The sequence below is a fragment of the Macaca nemestrina genome, chromosome 14 (assembly GCF_043159975.1).
Source record: "Macaca nemestrina isolate mMacNem1 chromosome 14, mMacNem.hap1, whole genome shotgun sequence".
In the NCBI taxonomy this organism is placed as follows: Eukaryota; Metazoa; Chordata; class Mammalia; order Primates; family Cercopithecidae; genus Macaca; species Macaca nemestrina.
The window spans coordinates 36,290,125-36,307,152 of NC_092138.1; the positions used below are offsets into that span (position 1 = coordinate 36,290,125).

Consider the following 17,028-nt stretch of genomic DNA (forward strand, 5'->3'; position numbering starts at 1 on the left):
TCAGGAGGCTGAGGCAGGAGAATTGCTTGAACCCGGGAGGTGGAGGTTGCAGTCAGCCCAGACTGAGACACTGCACTCCAACATGGGCAACAGAGCAAGACTCTGTTTCAAAGAAAGAGAGAGAGGGGGGCGGGAGGGAGGGAGGGAAAGAGAAAGAAAGAGAAGGAAAAGAAATCCTTGAACTTGGAATGGGAACATTTTTATAGCTTGGAATGAATTCTATTGTCTTGAAACCCCAAATCCCACTGAGTCTCCTTTGATAGGTAAACCCATTCCTCCTGCCCTCTTTCATAAACTGGCCATACCTTGCATGAAGATCCTGTAATGACTTGGCTAAAAGCACTAACCTTGCACTGGAATGTCAATGCTTCTTTGCTTTCAGATCCACAACCAGAATCAGATCTTAGCATACCCCTAGAAGATGAGTAGGACATTTGACACCAGAGGAGAAGCTTATACAAGAAAAGAATTGCAAAATGTTGCTAATATATATTATCACCAGAGGATTTCTATGTGGGAGTGGATTCTAAACCAGACAAAAAGGAATGTAAAGTTGAAATTATTGATTTATTTGTAGTACGAGAGATTCTGGTTTCAGTGTGTTAGCTCAATCAGCCGGGAGTGGCTTTTTAGTTTGCTGAGTTGGTTGATGAAACCATACTTAACAGTGGCCTTCATTAAATTAGGTTAAGATACTACGACTTCTGTCTGGGCACATAGTGGCTTGCACCTGTAATCCCAGTACTTTGGGAGGCTGGGGAGGGTGGATCTCTTGGACCCAGGAATTCTAGACCAGCCTGAGCAACATGATGAGACCTCTGTCTCTACAAAAAAATATGTAACTTCGCTGGGTGTGGTGGCACGCCCCTGTGGTCCTAGCTACTCTGGAGGCTGAGGAAGGAGGACTGCTTGAGTCTGTGAGGTTGAGGCTGTAATGAGTCATGATTGTGCCACTGCACTCCAGCCTGAGTGACAGAGCAAGACCTTGTCTCCAAAAAAAAAAAAAAAAAAAAAAAGATACTAGAAGTTTCTTGGAATAATAGAGAAGGATCTAAGTCTTGGTGAGAAAGGAATGTTGGAGTAGATTTGTCATGAGTAACACACTCTTCCACCCTTTCAGTGTATCCCTCAGAAGAAACCAGAGGACAATCCCTTCACCAGAGTATTGAGAAGTCCTTTGGTAAGAGGAGCACCGGTGTTTTTGAACAGTTCTGTGGCTGCTGTCCTCTACAGGTATAAGATGGTGTTACATAATGGAACTGTTGAGATGGGCTCCTTGATTCTAATGTTAATGGTGGAATCCTGGGGTGGTAGAAGCCAAGCGGCAGCACTAGTCAATAGAGAAAGATGAGCAACGTTGTCATAATGGGCAGTGGATCAGAAGGGTAACCTGTCAGATGATCCACGGGGATCTTTGGTGTTCACAAATTGATGGGTAGACTACTAAAGACACAATTTGATCTGGTGAACAAAAACTTGATATAAGTCACCAAAATTGAGAGACCCAGCTTCTCAACCAACTACCTGACTTCAAACAGTTCATAGACCCAGATGAAGGGGATGTTGAAGAAGGACTCTTGAAAAAAGATCTTACCCCGCTATGAGTATATACTATAAATCTTCCTCCTGAACTCCCCAAAGATACCTGTGGCCATTTACTAAGGAAACAAAAATACCCAGGCATTGGGTGGATTACTAGAACCTGACTCTAAGATAATGGTAAACCCTACATATCTAAAACCACTCTGGGCTGGACACAGGAGGCTGAGGCAGGAGGAGCACTTCAGCCCAGGATTTTGAGGCTTTGGCAAGCTATGATTTTGACACTGCACTCCAACTTGGGTGACAGAGCAAGACCCTGTCTTAAGAATAAATACATAATAATAAAGGCTAGGCTCACGCATGTAATCCCAACACTTTGGGAGGCCAATGTGGGTGGATCACTTGAGGTCAGGAGTTCGAGACCAACCTGGCCAATATGGTGAAACCCCATCTCTACTAAAAATACAAAACTTGGCCGGGCGCGGTGGCTCAAGCCTGTAATCCCAGCACTTTGGGAGGCCGAGGCGGGCGGATCACAAGGTCAGGAGATCGAGACCACAGTGAAACCCCGTCTCTACTAAAAATACAAAAAAATTAGCCGGGCGCGGTGGCGGGCGCCTGTAGTCCCAGCTACTCAGGAGGCTGAGGCAGGAGAATGGCGGGAACCCGGGAGGCGGAGCTTGCAGTGAGCCGAGATCGCGCCACTGCACTCCAGCCTGGGCAACAGCGTGAGACTCCGTCTCAAAAAAAAAAAAAAAAAAAATACAAAACTTAGTTGGGCATGGTGGCTTGTGCCTGTAGTCCCAGCTACTCAGGAGGCTGAGGCATGAGAAACGCTTGAAGCTACTAGATGGAGGTTTCAGTGAGCTGAGATGGCACCACAGCACTCCAACCTGGGCGACAGAACAAGAGTCCATCTCAAAAAAAAAAAAAATGAACAGATTGATAATCAATAAAATTTTTTGACACATTAGGTAGGAACACGTTAATGGTAATATTTTTGATAAATTAAGGAAGGCTGAGTGTGGACAGGTTTGAGGAGCATATCCAGAGCTTTCTTCATAGCAAAAGCCTACTCTCCGAAGGGAAGGACTTTGCCAGAGCTTTATCCCAGCTGAGGAATGGAATGCCTCCTACTCTAGCCTCCTCCAGCCTTCTTGTTTTACATAATGAAGGAAAAATAAAACAAAGCAGAATAAACAGGGGTCAGGGCTTAGAGGAAATCAACCGTCGACTCTGCAGCCAGAGAGAGAGTACAGGGCAGAAAAGAAAGGAACTGTATCACTGGAAAAACGCTTGTGAAGTTCATAGCCCAAGACAGAGGGCTGTGAAAATACCAATATTTAATTGGAACATTATAGAACACACCCTGTTTCCAAAATGTGCCACAGCACCAGCAGGGCTTTCAGAGTAACAACTGAAGGTGCTGCAATACACAGACTGCCCCTGAAGAAGAGTGCAGTAGACCCCCTTATTTGTGGGTTCACTTTTCATGGTTTCAGTTACCTGCAGTCAACCACCTTCTGAAACCATAAATGGAAAATTCCAGAAATAAACAGTTCATAAGTCGTTTTTTTTCTTCCTCCCCCTTTTTTTTTTTTTTTTGAGACTAAGTTTTGCTTTTGTTGCCCAGGCTGGAGTGTAGTGGCATGAGCCCAGCTCACCGCAACCTCCAACTCCCAGATTCAAGCGATTCTCCTGCCTCAGCCTCCTGAGTAGCTGGGATTACAGGCATGTGCCACCATGCCCAGCTAATTTTGTGTTTGTAGTAGAGACGGGGCTTCTCCATGTTGGTCAGGCTGGTCTTGAACTCCTGACCTCAGGTGACCCACCCACCTCAGCCTCCCAAAGTGCTGGGATTACAGGCATGAGCCACCGTGCACGGCCAACAGTTCATAAGTTTTAAGCTACGCGCTGTTCCAAGGAGCATGACAAAATCTCGCACTGTCCTGCCCCATCGTGCCTGGGATGTGATTCATCCCTTCGTCCAGTGTATCCATGCTCCTTATGCTGTGCACCCTCAATCGCTTTGCAGCCTTCTCAGTTGTCCCATTCTCAGATTGACCGTCAGGATATTGCAGTGTTGTGTTTTACTTAATAATGGCCCAAAATTTCAGAATAGTGATGCTAGCAATTTGGATATGCCACAGAGAAGCTGTAAAGCACTTCCTTTAAATGAAAAGGTGAAAGTCCTTGACTTAATAATATGTACACCATGGAATACTATGCAGCCATAAAAAAGAATGAGTTCATGTCCTTTGCAAGGACATGGATAAAACTGGAAACCATCTTTCTCAGCAAACTAACACAGGAACAGAAAACCAAACACTGCATGTTCTCAATCATAAGTGAGTGGGAGTTGAGCAATGAGAACACATGGACACAGGGAGGGGAACATCACACACTGGGGTCTGTTAGGGAGTGGGGGCAAGGGGAGGGATAGCATGAGGACAAATATCTAATGCATGCAGGGCTTAAGACCTAGATGATGGGCATGTCTGTAATCCCAGCCCTTTGGGAGGCCTAGGCAGGCAGATCACGAGGTCAGGAGGTCAAGACCATCCTGACTAACATGGTGAAATCCCGTCTCTACTAAAAATACAAAAAATAAGCTGGGCGTGGTGGCGGGCGTCTGTAGTCCCGGCTACTCGGGAGGCTGAGGCAGGAGAATGGCATGAACCCAGGAGGCGGAGCTTGCAGTGAGCCGAGATTGCGCCATTGCACTCCAGCCTGGGCGACAGAGCAAGACTCCGTCTAAAAAAAAAAAAAAAAAAAAAACCTAGATGATGGGGCTGGGCTCGGTGGCCCACGCCTGTAATCCCAGCACTTTGGGAGGCCAAGGTGGCAGGATCACCTGAGGTCAGGAGTTCAAGACCTGCCTGGCCAACATGGTGAAACCCCTTCTCTATTAAAAATACAAAAATTAGCTGGGTGTGGTGGTGTGTGCCTGTAATCCCAGCTTCTAGGGGGCTTGAGGCAGGAAGATCGCTTGAACCTGGGAGGCAGAGGTTGCAGTGAGCCAAGATTGTGCCACTGCACTCCAGCCTGGGCAACAAGAGCAAGTCACCGTCTCAAAAAAAAAAAAAAAAAACCCTAGATGACAGGTTGATGGATGCAGCAAACCACCATGGCACATGTATACCTATGTAACAAACCTGCACGGTCAGCACATGTATCCCAGAACTTAAAGTATAATAAAAAGAAGTAATAAAAAGAAAAACAAAAATAGTATATATGGAGTTTAGTACTATTCAAGGTTTCAGGCATTGACTAGGGATATTGGAATGCATCCCTTAAGGATGCATTTAGAAAATGCAAGAGATGGAAAGTTGATTGTATTTATACTTTTTTTCACTATTGTTTCTTAGTCTTTTCTGATGTTCCAAGAGTCCTTCTTTTGTCATTTGCTTTTTGTCTAGACAAATTTCTTTTCTTTCTTTTTTTTTGAGACAGAGTTTCATGCTTGTTGCCCAGGCGGGAGTGTAATGGCACGATCTTGGCTCACTGCAACCTCTGCCTCCCGGGTTCAAGCAATTCTCCTGCCTCAGCCTCCTGTGTAGCTGGGATTACAGGCATGCGCCACCACGCCCGGCTAATTTTCTATTTTTGGTAGAGACCGGGTTTCTCCATGTTGGTCAGGCTGGTCTCAAACTCTCAACCTCAGGTGATCCACCCGCCTCAGCCTCCCCAAGTGTTGGGATTACAAGCGTGAGCCACCTCACCCAGCTAGAGAAATTCTTTTAGACATTTTTTTAAAAGTTGGCGACCAACTGAGAATGATTCAATTTCCCTTCATTATTGAAGGATATTTTTGTGGGATATAGAATTCTGAGTTGACAGTTATTTTCTTTCAGCACTTCAAAAATGCCGTGCCACCTCCTTTTGGCCTCCATTGTTTCAATGAGAAATGTGTTGTCACTCAAATAGTTTAACCTCTATAGATATCAGTTCTCTTTCGCTTCTTTCAGGATTTTCTTCCTGTCTTTGGTATTCAAGAGTTTGAAGTTCATGCCAAGTTTTTTTTTTTTTTTTGAGACGGAGTCTAGCTCTGTCACCCAGGCTGGAGTGCAGTGGCCAGATCTCAGCTCACTGCAAGCTCCGCCTCCCAGGTTTACGCCATTCTCCTGCCTCAGCCTCCCGAGTAGCTGGGACTACAGGCGCCCGCCACCTCGCCCGGCTAGTTTTTTGTATTTTTTAGTAGAGACGGGGTTTCACCGTGTTAACCAGGATGGTCTCGATCTCCTGACCCAGCACTGTGATCCGCCCGTCTCGGCCTCCCAAAGTGCTGGGATTACAGGCTTGAGCCACCGCGCCCGGCCTTCATGCCAAGTTTGACTGTGATGTGACTTAGCATGGATTTCATTAGGCTTATGTTGTCTGATGTTCATTTAGAGCTTTTAAATCTGTACATTTATTTATTTTTTGCCAAATTTCAGACATTTTCAACCATTATTTCTTCTCTCTCTCTCTTTTTTGGAGACAAAGTCTCACTCTGCCTCCCAGGCTGGAGTGCAGTGGCATGAACTTGGCTCACTGCAACCTCCACCTCCTGGGTTCAAGTGAGTCTCCTGCCTCAGCCTCCAGAGTAGTTGGGATTACAGGCATGCACCACCATGCCCGACTAATTTTTGTATTTTTAGTAGAGACGAGATTTCACCATGTTGGCCAGGCTAGTCTCAAACTCCTGACCTCAGGTGATCTGCCCACCTTGGCCTCCCAAAGCACTGAGATTACAGGTGTGAGTCACTGTGCCTGGCCTTTTGTTGTTGTTGTTGTTGTTTTCTTACATTAGGAGACAGGGTCTTGCTCCGTCACTAGGCTAAAGTGCAGTAGTGTGATTGTGGCTCACTGTAGCCTCAAACTCCTGGGCTCAAGCAATCCTCCCACCTCAACCTCTCCAGTTTCAAGGACTACAGGCACATGACACCACACCTGACTTGTTTTCATCTTTGGTTTTGCTTTTTTTTTTTTTTTTCTTAGAGACAGAGGCTGGTCTTGAACTCCTGGGCTCAAGCAATCTGCCCACCTGGGCCTCCTAAAGTGCTGGAATTACAGGCATGAGCTATAGCGCCCAGTCTCAATCATTATTTCTTGATTACTTTTTCAGCCTTGCTCTCTTTGTCCTCTGTTCTGAGACTTCGGTAGCATGAATGTTAGATCTTTTGTTGTAGTCCCACATGTCCCTGAAGAGCTCTTCATTTTTTTCTGTTTTCTCTCTCTTGTTCGGATTGGGTAATTGCTATTGCTTTACATATGCATTCACTGATTCTTTCCTCTGTCCTTTACATTCTACTGTTAAACCCAGTCATAGATTTGGATTTTTAATTATTTATATGACTATATTTTTCAGTTCTAAAATTTCCATCTGTTCTTCTTTCTCATGAGTTGATTTTTCATACAATTTTGTTTTTTGTTTCTTTGGGTTTTGTTTTTATTTTATTTTGTTTTATATTTGTAGAGACAGGGGTCTTGCTTTGTTGCCCAGGCTGGTCTTGAACTCCTGGCCTCAAGTGACCTTCCTACTTGGGCCTCCTAAAGTACTGGGATTACAGGCATGAGCCATGGTACCTGGCCCTTGATATGATTCTGAGTACTGTGACACTCTGGTTCTTATTTAAATATCTAGTTTAGAAGAGAATTCTGGTATAATAAGAAATATTGTACCTGGTTCCTGGTACAAAGTTTCTAAAACTCTTGGAATTTCCTGAGTGCTAGGATTGTCTTTTGTTATTTATAAGGAGCCACTTTTGATCACAATTGAATTTATGCTAATAAGGTGGCTTAAGATGGGTGCCCTTAGATAGCCTCAAGATGGGGCTGGTCACCAGAAGGACCAAGTGATTAGAGGGTTGAAACTTTCAGCCCACCCACCAACCTCCAGGAAAGAGTGGAGGGGAAGGGAGCTAGAGATTAAGCTCCACAACACCCTGAAAGACAAGATTTTATGAGCTTCCATGTTGTTGAACAGGTGGAGGTGATGAGAGGGTGGTGCACCCCAAGTACACAGGGACAGACGATCCTGTGCTTGGGACCCTTCTGGACCTTGCTTTAGGTACCTCTTCATCCAGTTATTCATCCATATCCTTTATAATACCCTATGCAATAAACCAGTCAATATAATAAAGTGTTTTCCTGAGTTATATGGGTTATGCTAGCAAATTATTGAACCTTAGAAGGGGATCGTGGGACCCCCAATTTATAGCCAGTAGGTCGAAAGTGGGACTTGTAATTGGTGTCTGAAGTGGAGGCAGCTTGTGGGACTGAGCCCTTAACTTGTGGGATCTGACACTATCCCCAGTTAGATAGTATCAGAATTGAAGTGGCCACCCAGTTGGTGTTTGCCATAGAATTGCCTGGTGTGGTGGTAAAAACCCCCACACATCTGATATCACAAGTATTGTGTGAAAGAATACAGGAAAGAGGCCGGGCGCGGTGGCTCACGCCTGTAACCCCAACACTTTGGGAGGCCGAGGTAGGTGGATCACCTGAGGTAAGGAGTTCAAGACCAGCCTGCCAACATGGTGAAACCCTGTCTCTACTAAAAATACAAAAATGAAACGGGCATGGTGGCAGGTGCCTGTAATCCCAGCTACTCGGGAGGCTGAGGTAGAAGAATCACTTGAATCCAGGAGGCAGAGGTCGCAGTGAGCCAAGATCGTGCCGCTACATTCCAGCCTGGGCGACAGAGCAAAACCCCGTCTGAAAAAAAAAAAAAAAAGTGTACAGGGAAGAGTGTTTTTCCCAACAGTCAAACTGTTTAGGCTCAGGATACATGTCCTGGCCCACTCTTGTGGGCTGTGGTTGAAATACCAGTTTAGGCCGGGCGCGGTGGCTCAAGCCTGTAATCCCAGCACTTTGGGAGGCCGAGACGGGCGGATCACGAGGTCAGGAGATCGAAACCATCCTGGCTAACACGGTGAAACCCCGTCTCTATTAAGAAATACAAAAAACTAGCCGGGCGAGGTGGCGGGCGCCTGTAGTCCCAGCTACTCGGGAGGCTGAGGCCGGAGAATGGCGTGAACCCGGGAGGCGGAGCTTGCAGTGAGCTGAGATCCGGCCACTGCACTCCAGCCTGGGCGACAGAGCGAGACTCCGTCTCAAAAAAAAAAAAAAAAAAGAAATATCAGTTTAGTTGTTTTATGTTTTGGGGGGTTTTTTTCTTGTGTGATGGCCACAACTGACTGACGTCCAGCACCACAGCAACACTGTAAACCTAGAAGCTTCCCTTGACATCCTGTTCTTCAACCTTGTTATAAACACCTGATTCCCCAGTTCAAACCCTCTGCTTGAAATACCCAGAGTGATTTCTGTTTTCCAGCTTGAACTCTGACGGATTTCCTCTCTTATGTCAAATGAACACATCTAAAGCTCATTACAGCCATGATTTGGGGAGTAATTCCTATTAGTTGATAGTTTCTCCACAAGTTTCAAAAATCCCCTCTGCACAGCTGGCTTGAACTGTTTAAATTCTAATAACTTGAGAATCTTTAGGTTGAGCTCTTACGTATCTGAGAATCTAGAAGAAAGAAGGTAGCCTAACTTTACCATATAGTTAGCTGACATGAGTTTCTTATAAAATTACATATACTTTTCATGTACCACTATTTTACCTCATTAGAGATTGTCATTGTCTTATGGCTAGAAGAAAACATCTGTTGATCCATGTTGTCTTTTGTGTAGTAGTGGGGGTAAATCTCACCATCCTCACCGGCCCAGTCTCGAACTCCTGGCCTCAAGAGATCCTCCCACCTCAGCCTCCAGAGGAGCTGGGATTACTGGCATGGGCCACAGCACCCTCTAGAAACTAATCGATGGAGAATGCATCAACTTAAATCTGTGTAACAAACCTTACCCTTTAGCTGATTTTCCTGGTCACCTCCCCCAGGACTGTACCCACACCTTTCTTTCTTTGTCTCAAGTATTGAAGCCTGAATTCAAAGCCACCTCTTTGAGATTGTTTTTTACTCTGGGAGATTTGCTCATTTTTCCCTGCATGTCTCCCCTATATACAGAAAATATTCAGGTTAATGAACTTCTGTTTTTCTCTCATTCATCTGGTTTTTGTTTACAGGGGTTCATTCCAACTAAGAACAGTGAAATGCTGAGAGAAAATTACTTTTCCTCCCCTACAGCACTCAACAAGGACTCTTAATCCAATTTCCCTTCCTGAGTTTAGCATGTATTTCCTGGCAGATCCCAGTTATAGGCAGAAAAAAACTAATATTTACAAAGGGCCTACTATGTGCCCAGTACTTTCAAACACATTAATAAATTCCAGATCAGTGAAGTGACTTGCCTAAGATTCTGAGACCATAAGGCCAGGAAGGAGGGGTGGAAGCCAGGATTTAGCATGTAGATCCCAAGCCCTACAATTTCTGTCACATTACCCTTTTTTATTTTTCCAAGAGTGCTCCTAAATGAGTGTGAGATACCAGGCAGAAGTGAAGAAGCTTCTTTTTTTTCATGTTTTGAGGTGGAGTCTCACTCTGTCTCCCAGGCTGGAGTGCAGTGGTGCAATCTCAGCTCACTGCAACCTCTGCCTCCGGGGTTTAAGTGATCAACCTGCCTCAGCCTCCCGAGTGGCTGGGATTACAGGCATCTGCCACCACACCCAGCTAATTTTGTATTTTTAGTAGAGACAGGGTTTCTACATGTTAGTCAGGCTAGTCTCGAACTCCCAACTTCAGGTGATCCGCCAGCCTCGGCCTCCTTTAAGTGCTGGGATTACAGGTGTGAGCCACCGCACCTGGCCTTATTTTTATATTTTTAGTAGAGACGGGGTTTCACCATGTTGGCCAGGCTGGTCTCGAACTCCTGACCTCAAGTGATCTGCCTGCTTCGGCCTCCCACAGTGCTGGAATTACAGGCGTGAGCCACCGCACTCAGCCAGAAGTGAAGTTTCTACATGAATGTCAATGTTATTGCACTAGGTTTAATGCCACTCTGTGACCTCTTGGATTCTTTTACTAAAGATGAGATATGACATATATAGATTCTAGATTCCTAATAAAACAGTCAAGCAGGACTGGCTCCCAGGTGATACTTTCTTTCCCAAGAGAAGCAGAATTACAAAAGATTTAGATGCAAGATCGGTACCTTAATTTTCTTCCCTGGCTGGCTAAGTGTGAAGTGGGGAAGAAGGGAATGTAGGGATACCAGGGGCCCTGTCCAAAAATATCACTTCCCACTGTAAGCTAATTAAAGATACATTTGTGTTAACTAGTTTCTCCTTTGAAAGCAATTACTGCCTTCTCAAGCCTCATTAACAACTCAGTATGACTTCCTTTAAACAGACAATCCACTCAGCTCTTAACTGGCCCTGTGAGGGTCCAGCTAGAGTCCTTGGATTTACCGAAGAGCAAATTTACAAAGTAGATACGTCTTCATTTATTACAATTAAAGAGGGAAGGCAGATTCGAAAAGATGACTGTGGTCATAGGTGGTAGAGAAAATGCACTAGAGGAGGACCCGCCTTCAAGTATCTCATTGACCAGCACAGGATTGTGAAAGGACAGAAAGTCAAAGACTGATTCAAAGCCCAGACGCCACTAATGTACTGTTAAGGACACACAGGCAATGTGCATAGAGCATTTGCTTCCACACCTGGCTATTATTTTGTGTGTTTGTGTGTGTCTGTGTATCAGGATTCTAATGCGCAGCTGGCCAGTGGCTCAACACAACCCTCTGGCTCTGAACTGTCTCATTCAAATTGTAAGTTTCACTGCATAAGTAATAGGTACTGCTCTTTCTATACATCCCATAGAAAATAGACTTTTTTTTTTTTTTTTTGGTTCTAGCTCTTTTCCTTGAAACTTTATTTACATTTAAATTTTTTAGCACCAGGCTTGGTGGCTCATGCCTGTGATCCCAGCACTTTGGGAGGCCAAGGCGGGTGGATCACCTGAGGCCTGGAGTTCGAGACCAGCCTGACCAACGTGGTGAAATCCCATCTCTACTAAAAATACAAAAACTAGCTGGGCATGGTGGTGGGCGCCTGTAATCCCAACTACTCAGGAGGCTGAGGCAGAAGAATCACTTGAACCTGGGAGGCGAAGGTTCCAGTGAGCTGAGATCGCACCATTGCACTCCAGCCTGGGTGATAGAGCAACACTGTGTCTCAAAAAAAAAAAAAAAAAAAAAAAAATACTGTTGCCCAGGCTGGAGTGCAGTGGCGTGATCTCGGCTCACTGGAACCTCTGCCTCCCAGTTTCAAAAGATTCTCCTGCCTGAGCCTCCTGAGTAGCTGGGACTACAGGCCCAAGCCACCACACCTGGCTAATTTTTGTATTTTAGTAGAGACAGGGTTTCACTGTGTTGGCCAGGCTGATCTCAAACTCCTGACCTCAGGTGATCCACTCGCCTCGACCTCCAAAAGTGCTGGGATTACAGGTGTGAGCCACCACGCCCAACCAATTTTTTTTGTGTGGTTTTATTTATTTATTTATTTATTTTTTTTTTTTTTGAGACGGAGTCTCGCTCTGTCACCCAGGCTGCAGTGCAGTGGCCGGATCTCAGCTCACTGCAAGCTCCGCCTCCCGAGTTCACGCCATTCTCCTGCCTCAGCCTCCCGAGTAGCTGGGACTACAGGCGCCGGCCACCTCGCCCGGCTAGTTTTTTGTATTTTTTAGTAGAGACGGGGTTTCACCGTGTTAGCCAGGATGGTCTCGATCTCCTGACGTCGTGATCCACCCGTCTCGGCCTCCCAAAGTGCTGGGATTACAGGCTTGAGCCACCGCGCCCGGCCTTTTGTGTGGTTTTAAAGATAGGGTCTCCCTCCGTCACTCGGGCTGGAGTACGGTGACATGATCATAGCTTATTGTAGCCTCTGACTCCTAGGCTCAAAAAGATATTCCCCGGCCGGGCGCGGTGGCTCAAGCCTGTAATCCCAGCACTTTGGGAGGCCGAGACGGGCGGATCACGAGGCCAGGAGATCGAGACCATCCTGGCTAACACGGTGAAACCCCGTCTCTACTAAAAAATACAAAAAACTAGCCGGGCGCGGTGGCAGGCGCCTGTAGTCCCAACTACTCGGGAGGCTGAGGCAGGAGAATGGCGTGAACCCGGGAGGCGGAGCTTGCAGTGAGCTGAGATCCGGCCACTGCACTCCAGCCTGGGCGGCAGAGCGAGACTCCGTCTCAAAAAAAAAAAAAAAAAAAAAGATATTCCCATTTCAGCCTTACAAGTAGCTGGGAATACAGGCACATGCCACCACTCCCAGCTTTGAAGTTTGTTGTTGTTGTTTTAATAAAACTTTTTTTAATGTAATGGGTTTTTTAGTTTTGTTTTGTTTTGAGACAGGGTCTTGCTCCATTGCCCAAGCTGGAGTGCAGTGGTGCGATCTTGGCTCACCACAACCTTGCATTTCCGGACTCAAGCAATCCTCTGATCTCAGCAGCACCTGCCCTCCCCACCGGGAAGCTGGGACTACAGGTGCTCACCACCATGCCCAGATAATTCTTGTATTTTTTGTAGAGATGGAGTTTCACCATGTTCCCCAGGCTGGTCTCAAACTCCTGGCCTCAAGCAGTCAGCCCACCTTGACTTCCCAAAGTGCTGGGATGACAGGTGTGAGCCACTGCACCTGGCCCAATGTGTTTTTTAATGGAAAAAAAAAAAAGAATCACACAGAAGACATTCATGCCCTGGCCAAGCCAGGGGGCTACCCCAAGTAAATGGCGATTTGCTGTGGGAATGGGAGCTGGATCTCGGTCCTGACCAAGATCCCTGTGGATGAGTCCGGGCTCTGCCACTTATTGAAAATGTGCGTTGTAACAGATTACTTAACTTTATTCTGCCTCTGTTTCTCATTTGTAAAATACAGTCATTGTGAGTTTTGAATAAGTCATCATTTCCTTCCCTTCTTCTTCTTATACTACCAGAGTGTTAGTCTTTGCAAACCCAAATATTTAAAGAGTCTGCTATTTTTATTTGTTTTTATCACAGTGTCCTAACTTGGGTAAATCAACATGATGCAATAAGATCAAGACCTCTTTGGTCATTTACTGGGCTGAAATCTTGTAATAAATGCTCACAAGATATCAAATGGCAAAAACTATATCATTCAAAAGATCTGAGTATTATAAATCCAGAGTAATGTCTGGTACAGAATAAGAGAATTAGGGGGTACTTTAGCCACCCCTGAATCTCTGATACATATCTTTATATTAAACATCATTGATGGGCAGCCCCAAGCTGATTTGATGCCAGTCACCTAGGTATTGAGCAAGTTGTGTAACCTCCGCAAACTCCTCCTGCAAGATCCAGGTCAGGAGGAGCCACTCAAACCCTAGCCTGAGCACGAATCCTAGAGGTTGGACCATGAGGAAAAAACAAGCCAGCACTTAGGCATCCTTTTACACAGGTTTTCAAAAAGACCTACTTACACACCTACATGCTGGGGAGGTTCTGCTTTGCTTTTTTTTTTTTTTTGGAGCGGAATTTTGCTCTTGTTGCCCAGGCTAGAGTGCAGTGGTGCAATCTCAGCTCACTGCAACCTCCGCCTCCCAGGTTCAAGCGATTCTCCTGCCTTAGCCTCTAGAGTAGCTGGGATTACAGGCATGCATCACCATGCCGGCTAATTTTATATTTTTAGTAGAGACAGTGTTTCTCCATGTTAGTCAGGCTGGTCTTGAACTCCTGACCTCAGGTATCTGCTCACCTCAGCCTCCCAAAGTGCTCAGATTACAAGCATGAACCACCACACCTGGCCTCGGGTTGTACTTTTCTAGCCTTTGTATTTACAGATAGGTCAAGGAGAAGAAAGTTGGGACTCTCTTAGGTCAGAATAAGTTAATATGGTTATATATTTAAATGCTAATAATTCAATCATTTTAAAAAGGAGAGATTGATCAGGCATGGTGGCCCATGCTTGTACCCAGCACTTTGAGACTCTGAGGCAGGGCAGCTGCTGGATGCCAGGAGTTGGAGACCAGCCTGGGCAATATAGAAAGACCCCCATCTCTACAAAAAAGAAAAAATTGGCTTGGTGTGGTGGCTTATGCCTGTAATCTCATTACTTTGGGAGGCCAAGGTGGGCGGACTGCCTGAGGTCAGGAAGTCAAGGCCAGCCTGACCAACATGGCTAAACCCTGTCTCTACTAAAAAATACAAAAAATAGCCAGGTGTGGTGGTGGGTGCCTGTAATCCCAGCTACTTGGGAGGCTGAGGCAAGAGAATTGCTCGAACCTGGGAGGTGGGGATTGCAGTGAGCCAAGATCATGCCCTTGCACTCCAGCCTGGGCATCAACAGTGAAACTCCGTCTCAAAAAAAAAAAAAAAGAAAGAAAAGAAAAGAAAAAGAAAAAATTAGCAAAATGTGGTGACATGCACCTGTGGTCTCAGCTACTTGAGAGGCTGAGGTGGGGGATCACTTGAGCCCAGGGGTTCAAGGGTGCAGTGAGCTATGATTGTACCACTGCACTCTCGCCTGGGCAACAGAGTGAGACTCTGTCTAAAACAAAACAAAACAAAACAAAAAACAGTTACTTGATATTAGTAAAATGCAATGAAGACCCTTACTACTACTTACAGGTGAATGATCAAAGGTCATTCCTGAGATTTGAGTCTAACAAATGGGAGGGTTTTGGCTGCCATAATGGAAACAGGGCTGTCCATGAAGAGAGTGGGTCCAGGGTGTAGGAAGCTGACTAGCTCTAGAAAGGCGAGCTTGGGGTTGGTGGGAGCACAGAAGGGGAAGGACAGAGCAGGCCAGTGCTACTGTGTGGTGGAGGTCAGAGGTCAGGTTGAGGGATCTGAGCTCCAGAGCTATCCCCAGGGGTGGGGTGAGGGGAAGTGAGTTAGTATACAGTGTTCAAGCAGGCTATTTGGGAAAGGATTCAACCACACAGATCCAACCAAACCTTGAGGGTCACCTATATTTGAGGAGAGAGAGCAAAAGCTCCTTAAGGAAGCAAAGAAGTCTTGCGAGAGAGGAGGCAGGACAGCATAGAGTCCTGGAGACCAAAGAGTCATAAATGGGGTGGGAACACTGTGACCAGACAACCCGGTGAGGTCATAAATACCCGGTGAGGTCAGAGGGAAGGGAAACAGGAAAAGACTCCATGGAATGTGTGTCCAGGAGATCCCTGTGACCTCTGAGATAGCAACTACCCACAGCTCAGCCCATTCGTGCAAGGCTACAAAGCGAATGACAAGGAAGGGATGCACCCGATTCCAATCACTGCTTATGATGGCCAGTGATTAAAGACGGGAAGAAATCCCACAGTGGCTCAAGGGAACAGGAACAAGTTTTCGGAACGGTCAGACTTTGACCCCCCTTGTGGCATTGGGCAATACACTTAAGAGGGTCACCTCACTAGAGGCCTTTCCCTTCCACATGGAGTTACCTGGCGTTGCTGTAATCCAGCACTGCCTGGACAGAGCTTTACACCAACAGGTATCAGAGTCAATTCCAAAGTTCACTCAGTGGCCAGCTTGTGAAAAGAGCAAATAAACCACGGGTGTTTTATCTCAAATGCCATTATCTCTGCAAAAATGACCTCTGGAAATAGCACATAGAACATCCTCCACGCATTTTAGAAAGTGAGTGCATTGGATATAAAGACACTGCAATGGCCGGGCGCTGTGGCTGACACCTGTAATCCCAGCACTTTGGGAGGCTGAGGTGGTTGGATCACCTAAGGTCAGGAGTTCAAGACCAACCTGGCCAACATGGTGAAACCCTCATCTCTACAAAAATACACAAAATTAGCTGGGCATGGTGGCGGGTGTCCTTAATATCAGCTACTCAGGAGGCTGAGAGGGGAAAATTGCTCAAACCTGGGAGGCAGAGGTTGCAGTGAGCCAAGATCATGCCATTTCATTCCAGCCTGGGCGACATAGCAAGACTCCATGTCAAAAAAAAAAAAAAAGAAAGAAAGAAACAGCTCCCAAGAAAAGGAACAGACTCAGTCAGTTTCCGAAGGTCACTCTTTCATGCTGGGTGCAGTGGCTCATGCCTGCAATCCCAGCACTTTGGGAGGCTGAAGCAGGAAGATCACCTAAGGTCAGGAGGTCGAGACCAGCCTGGCCAACATGGTGAAACCCCATCTATACTAAAAATACAAAAATTAGCTGGGCGTCGTGGCACTCACCTGTAGTCCCAGCTACTCGGGAGGCTGAGGCAGGAGAATTGCTTGAACCTGGGAGGTGGAGGTTGCAGTGAGCCTAGATCATGCCATTGCACTCCAGCCTGGGCAACAAGAGCAAAACTCTGCCTCAAAAAAAAAAAAAAAAAAAAAATTTGTAGGCCGGGCACAGTGGCTCAAGCCTATAATTCCAGCACTTTGGGGAGGCCATAGCGAGCAGATGGGTTGAGCCCAGGAGTTTAAGACCAGTCTGGGCAACATGGCAAAACTCTCTCTATTAAAAAAAAAAAAAAAAAAGCAGTTGTGACTAGATAGCTTTTTCCCAAAGGTGGTTGCCCAGCCTCCTGAGTAGCTGGGACTACAGTGTGCCTGGCACTATGATAGCTATTTTACTTATTTA

General features: G+C 46.0%; 1 long non-coding RNA gene across 2 annotated transcripts in view; it reads left to right on the forward strand.

The window, feature by feature from the left end:
• LOC105489142 (uncharacterized) overlaps positions 1–17,028 on the forward strand; it is a 28,536-nt gene that overhangs the window by 7,531 nt on the left and 3,977 nt on the right. The window contains exons 2-3 of one of the 2 annotated variants that reach the window (XR_011612543.1): positions 383–547; positions 1,121–1,233. This is a non-coding gene — a long non-coding RNA (uncharacterized lncRNA). Of the gene's footprint in view, positions 1–382; positions 548–1,120; positions 1,923–17,028 lie in introns of those variants that run through there. The other variant, XR_011612542.1, reaches the window with a different exon arrangement.